Source organism: Pipra filicauda, unplaced genomic scaffold, assembly GCF_003945595.2.
Source record: "Pipra filicauda isolate LSUMZ 115617 unplaced genomic scaffold, ASM394559v2 scaffold77_size3566232_pilon, whole genome shotgun sequence".
Lineage (NCBI taxonomy): Eukaryota > Metazoa > Chordata > Aves > Passeriformes > Pipridae > Pipra > Pipra filicauda.
Window position 1 is genome coordinate 594722 of NW_024104953.1, and position 7017 is coordinate 601738.

At 45.5% G+C, this 7017-nt stretch overlaps 1 long non-coding RNA gene across 2 annotated transcripts; it reads left to right on the forward strand.

The window, feature by feature from the left end:
• On the forward strand, positions 1 to 6686 carry LOC113997097. 2 transcript variants are annotated; one of them, XR_003543997.2, is made up of 3 exons: positions 1 to 284; positions 2597 to 2744; positions 5811 to 6686. It is a non-coding gene; the product is annotated as an uncharacterized LOC113997097 (long non-coding RNA). The 2 variants fall into 2 exon arrangements; XR_005566677.1 differs by lacking the exon at positions 1 to 284 and adding an exon at positions 409 to 878.
• The last annotated feature ends 331 nt before the right edge of the window (positions 6687 to 7017 follow it).

Consider the following 7017-nt stretch of genomic DNA (forward strand, 5'->3'; position numbering starts at 1 on the left):
GTGCTGGAGGGGCAGTCTCACAAAATAAACAGCAAATGTTTCAAGAAGTTGCCTTTTATCCCACGTAACTTTTTCTGTAACTTACAAAAAAATGACGCACCGGATCCACGCCGGTCGTGGTTCAGCCCGCCATGTTTTGCGGAGTCCCCCTGCACGTTTTCAGCATGCCCTGCTTGCTCCTGGTGCCTTGTGGGTGTTTCTGCACCTCACTCCAAATTCCCGGTCTCTCTCCCGCCCTTTTTAGGGGAGGGTTTTCCTCACTATTTTCACCTCCGAGGCTGCAGGTAGGTACCAGAGGAAGCAGTTGGGTGGCCCCGCTGAGGGGAGAAGCACCCCAGGTGCTGGCAGCAGGGCTAGGCACAAATTCCCCATAATTTCTTGGAGGGGTGGGGTTTGAGATTTTCTTTTTTAAACTTTTGAGGAAAAACAGGCCTTTCCCTACGCCCCAAGCACCTCCGTTCCAAGCTGCGCACACAAACCCAGCAGCACCAAAGTGGCGGGGAGGGAGTGAAACATGGCCGCCCTCTCTGAGGGGAACCCGCCAACGCCCTCACCGTGAGAGGCTCATGGCTGCCTTGCTGCCCCCGCAACCCTCCCCAGGCACCTTCTCCTCAGTCCCAAAGACTTCTCCCCCCCACCCACCCCCCCGAAGCAGTTTCGGATAATTGGAAATAACGGAGAAAATTCCCTCCGGGGCGGGAATGGAGCTGCACCGGCTGCGTTTGCAATCGCACAGGACTGCCGTGGGGGGAAGGCGGGAAGCGGTTTACCTCAGGGGCTGGAGGTGGCCAGAGGCAGCCCCGAGTACGTCTATCCCAAGTTTTCCCTTTCCAGGGACATAAAAACTCGATGTGTTGCAGCACCATCTGCTGGTTCCTGTAAGTAGGACACACGGGGATCTCCCAACGGAGTGGGAAGGAGTAGAAAGAGTTTGGGAAGGGGTTTCGCGTGGTTTCTTGCACGTGGGCTTTTCCTGGAGTTTTTTTTTTTTTTTTTTTCTTGTAAAGGCGCGAGTTGTCTCTAAATAAGAAGTATAAGAAAAGCCACCTACCCGGAGAAACAGCAGACAAGTTAGCGCCGAGTTTAGGGAATTCTCTGAAGAAGTACAGTAGTCAAAATCCAGGTTTTTCCCTACTCCTGTAAAGCCTGGTCAGTCTGCAGAGCCCCTGGGGGAAGGATTTTCTGATGTGACCAGCTGCTTGTGGGCACTTTGATTTTTTATTTTTTTTTCTACGTTTCTAACTCGGGCTGCCTGCCCTTATTTATTTAAGTTTCCATTTCATGCAGCCCCAACCTGCTGCTTTCCGACCCTGTGGTCCCGTGGAGGGGCTCAGCCCGCCCGCCCACAGCCACCATCCCTTTGCTAAGCCCTTGCTGCCTTTACAGTCTTTCCTCATTCCAGCCGGTTTCCTTCCTGGGCTTGATTCATCCCAACAGTGAAGTCATGTTGGTGAACTTTATTGAAAGTTCCTCCTTGCTGTTAATTTACAGCCTGGTGAAGGCAAAAGGAAGAGATTGGGAATTTTTTTTTTTCCCCCTCTCAGTGAGTGACTTGAGATAATAAAAATATGAAGAAACACGTTACTTTGAAATTATGTTATGTAGAGGAATGGCACTCGCCTCTTTTGCTTCTTTAAAATTCAAGTACAATACTAATTAAACCATGACTAAATAAAACTGGCCCAAGTACAATACTAATTAAACCATGACTAAATAAAACTGGCCCACCCTGTACAGTGTTTGATTTGAAATTAAAAAAAGTTTCCCTCTACAGGGCCCAGCAAATGTCCAAGGTTCAAACAAAGTACGAGGTGCTAACGAACAGAATCTTGACAAACCTTATTTTCCTGCACAGGGGCTCGGTACATAATGATTTCATTCAGCAGCTACTGTTCAAGCATGGAAAGTGTTGGTAAAGAAATCCCACAGAGATCAGACAACCATTTTCCTAACTTAAGCTTCCCCCTCCACTCTTTCCCCCCCCCCCCCCCTTTGCCTTTCGGGCCTCTGCCAGTCATAACATAAATATTCATCAGCTGATATTTGCAGTAGCTGTGAAGTTATGAATGAGGCCAAAGCCTTTCCCTCCTGCCCCATCTGCAAAATGGCAGCTTCTGGTCTTAGCTCACGGTCAAACGACACTTTCCGAAATCCCCGAAGTGCACTTGCAGGCTTTTCAAATTCAGTCGGGTTTTTAATGCGCAAAGCAGAAATGCTGTCTACCTAATATTTACCCTGGGATTACTGGAAAAAAAAATAATATATATATTACTTTGCTATGCTTTAAACTTTGCGATGCCTTGACGTAATAGCCAGAAGTGTTGGCAGCTCAAAATGTTGGTTGGTTTATTTCAGGGGACACGACTGCTGCAGGTTTCCTTTCTGAATCGAATACCAGACACTTGAACCATTTGTTGTGCAGAAAAGAGAAACGGCTTTTATTCTTAATGCTGGTTTCTTAACCACCTGGGTGCTGTCAGAAGGAGCCACATGCACTGGAAAACACTTTTAATAAGACTCCTTTAAGCCTGCCTTAAACCTTGGATCCTGACAAATGGAATCCCCACTGCCTGTCATACGTGTTTTCTCTCTACAGATTAGCGAGGGGCTGCTGCTTTAAAAATGTTCCATTCTCACAAAGCCTGGACTTATGCTCTCAAACCTACCACGGGTCAGCAGAACAGTGGAGACATCTGATGTAGCCACACCAGCAAAGTCAAAAGCAGACACGTCAAAGAAACAAGGTGACAGTACAGAGCTTTAATGACTTTAATTAAGCAAGGTACCTTTCCAGCCAAAAGAGCTGTAGTGATGGACCCAGATGGGGACCTTAAGCCAAAGCATCACTGGGTCTTAAAGGCTTAAAAATCCTAAATGCCCAGAGGCGTTGGGAAGTCCTGACAAAGAGGCTCAGCACCATTCAGGATCGAGGCCCTGAAAAAACCTTTTCATAGCTTGGGTTGCACAGATCAATCGTGCAAACTATCCTTATCTTGTCTAATTAATAAATAAATAAATAAATAAATAAATATCAAAACCAGAGGAAAGTGATAGGCTTAGGAAGTTTTAGAGATCTTGCAATCAATCATCTCATTTGATTTTGACCATGAAAAAGCCAGAACTATTTACCCAACAAGCCTCCAATGTTTTTGGCCAAAATGGAGCATATCTTCTCAAAACCCATCTATTTTTCATTTAAATACTACAAAGGACAATTTACCACATCCCTTGGGAACATTCCAACACTAATAACCCTTGTTGCTAAAAAAAAAAAAAAAGCCCCCACACTTTGCTTTTAATACCAGAGGATCCTGTATGTCTGTTTTGAGATGAAGGAGCCCCAAAATCATGTCACCTCCAAACCAGGACCAAATTACACTACACCCAAAAATCCCCAGTTCTTCCTAGGCTGCTGACCCTGTTTTTATCAGCTGTTTACATACTATTGTGCTGCTTGAGAGCATCTTCTTGGGGCAACGGAAGCGTCTTTGTGACAGTGGAAGTGAACAGTAATTAATTGCCACACTTCACTGAACACACAAATATTGGGATGAGCTGTTCTGGCCTTTTCCATGATGACCCAGCACCGCAGGACGGTCTAACTGCTGCCAGAGCTAGGAACCAAAACAAGAGGGAAAAAATGAATCACAGTGACACCTTCCCGCAGCCAGTGAGGCAGCGGGGAACAGAGTGTACGCCAATTCCAAGGAAAAAAGGAAAGAGAAACTTCAAGGAATTTCTCCTTAGGTGTTTTCCCAAGAGGGTGGGAAGGTGAGACTGAAAAAGACCCTAGAGTAGGACATTCTCTCCTGCATTCCCATATATCAATAGACATAGCAATAAACATATTAATTTTCCTGTATTAATAGCCAAAAAGCTTCTGGTAGAGGCAATACAAATCCTCCAAGGTAAACTCTGCAGTGCACAGATTCTGTCAGAATGGCACAGCTGTGCTGCAATCACAGCTCCAGAGAGCATGGCAGCAGCCACAGTGTTGGCTGAGACACACTTCCGTGCTGCAGCCAACATCTCTGCTCATCATAGCACTGAAGATTTCCAAACACATCAGTAAACAGCAACACAAATTAATAAACGAGCCTGGGGGCTGGATGTGCTCTACAGCTCCTTGTTCTTTGGATGCACTTTACGTCCTCTGTAATAACTTGACAATACAACTCCCTTCCATATCAGAGCAATAATGGGAAAAGGATTGAGAATCAAAAGGAATACTTTTTTTATCTTTTTATCTTTATGGTAAAAGGGCCTGCCTGTGATAGATCAAAAGTATGGATTTATGCTTGCTGAGGGGACACGTACACCCAAACCCAACACACTTGAAGCTGATAAAAAGCAGAGCAGGCAGATGGTTGCACTGACTGGGCTGACTGTTCATTAACATGCCAGCGAATTATTTTGGCCCTGTGTGGTTTTGTAATCTGCTCTGCAGCAGTTACAAACCTACACATAACCACTTGCAAGTGACTGTCCATAGACTAACAGGAGAAGACACTGTTAATGATGCACCAGAAGGTCTTCCAAGTCTCTCTGGCACCACTGAATCACCAGAACACAAGCTGGAGCTGGAACTCTCAGAGATGTCTTTTAGGTCTGCCGTACAGCTGGGGCAGTCTTCCAGGCTAACAGGGAGAGCATGAAAAGCAAAAGACTGAATCCAGTTAAGGTATAGTTTATGGATAAATAACGTGGAAAATGAAGCACAGGGCTCATAAGATACTTGGCTTGTTTATACATTGAAGTGTGCATGTCATGCACCAGGGCTGTTCATTTTTCTATCCACAAAAGATGGATTGGATGGGGCTCTGAGCAACTTGGTCTAGTGGAAGGTGTCCCTGCCCACGGCAGGGGGCTTGGAACTGGATGAGCTTTCAGGTCCCTTTCAACCCCAACCATTCTGGGGTTCAGCAGCAATTCTGTAACAGGGCAAGTTTGTCTGGGAAACACCAGCAGCATTTAGAAGGTAACTGCTTGGCCTTGCCAAATTGCAGTCATCACAACCTCACTGCAGAACTTGCTGCTTTGCTCCAGCTGGGGCCTCAAAATCCCTCATGAAAGCGACAATCAAGCAGCTCCCATGACAGTTGCAAGTCCCACAGATTCAAATACTATGGACTTGATGGGATACACCAAAACTTCCAGTGAAACCAGTGAAAACTTTAGTGTCCCTTGGGAGAGTAGGGAGAGCCGAGCCTGTAGGTTCAGATTCTCAGCTGACATAGGTCAGTACAACTCCACAGATTGCAACAGAGCTGTGCTAGCTCACAGTTTAGCCCTAAACATTTTGTACAAAGATTGTATCAGCATCTAAACAGATGAAGTGGGAAGAATGTTGTGATGGCAGTGGGCTTCTTTGTTGACTCCAAAGCATGACCCATACAGCAGAAATTCTATCATAGCAAGCCCGGGACAGCACTGCTGAGCGAGGAGCGTGCTGGGGGCAAGAGCACTTGAAGGTCTTTGCTAGTCTCCTTTCCAGCTTCCTTACCATGGCTACAGGTGATGTGCAGCCTGGGAAGCAGGGACCTTCAGGAGGCACTTGGTGCTTTCTCTACTGCCCTAAAGTGCTGCTGAAGCACCACAGGCCACTGAACTCCCACGCGTGCAGGTTCCTCTCTCCCATCTGGCAAACCACACTTACTAGGCTTCAACTTTAACCCTGGGTAGGGGGCTCTTGCAAAATGAGAGTAGCTCTTACCTTCTGGCCAAAAGCCCTTTACCAGCACCCACACCTCATTTGAAAGAATTTCCCAAGAGCAAAGACCCAAAGGTCCCAGGCCTTTCTCTCATTCCAGGTTCCCTGTGAGATCACACCCAAGGAGTTCACAGTGAAGGCTGATGTGGACACAGCAGCACATGCAGGCTGTGATGAGTTGTGATGCCACAACAAGGAGAGGGACACTGGCACACTGAGTCCTGCAGCCATGGATCAGGAGCTGTGGAACAAGCTCACCAGGAGGCAGTAAGGAAAGGAGGTGGATTAGTGCCAACTCACCCTTTATTTGCAGATATATTCAGCTGTGCTTTCCTGAGACTGTGACCGAGTTCCCTTTTCCTAATATAAATTTTTCTAACTCTTTCCAAAAGCTTGCCACTGGAGTTCCTTGTATGAATGTGCTTTTTGGGTTTTCCAGCTTCCTGGGTAGAGACTTAAGCTTGACAAAAGGCATTTGTTTATACCAAATTCAGTAATTTTTGCTGCTCTTAACTACCTGATGGGAAGGCTGCAGATGTGTAACTAACTCCAAAGTCAGTAACAATTTGTATTAAAATTATAATAGATACCCTTCCTACACTCTCCAACCTCTTACCTTTGATAGAACATGTGAGCAGACCCAGAGGAAGCTTAGGTATGAGAGATGATCCTGCTGTTTGAATTCCCACCTCTGATGAGCATTAAGGTCTTACCTGTTAAGAAAACTGTTTCTCTCACATCCATGCAAGATTTCTGGGTCCTGTTACCTGTTTCTGGGTAACAGTACATGCTGAACTTACTTACTGACCATACCAAGTAGAAATATGTAAAATACACATCCTGAAAATGTGTAACGGCTCAATTTTTACATATTTATGTTACCTTATTGCAGGATCTTCACACCTTCCTATGAAGTCTTTGTGACTGTTCTTGAAAATTAAACAAAGCTCACATGAAATAAACCTAATGGTGAATACTTGGTCTGCAGGAACCCTTTCAATGAAAACAGAATGTTTTAAATCCACTACTTTCAGTTCTCCTGACAGGAAAACCTGATTAAACACAGTATAGAGAATTAAAGGGGTTAGTATACTACTAAAGGGACTTGGGAGGGAAGAGAACTAAAATCATGTTATGCTACTGGATTTTAGAAAACCAGCAAGAAATAAGGGGTCTTCCATTCCCATATTGCAAAGCCACCACGACCAGGTTTTGCTTGGCAAAGTGGCAGAGCATAAGGTATAATCTCACTTGTACAAGCAGCTTCACCTTCTCCAAGTTAAAATGCCCAGGTTAAAGGCTCTGCT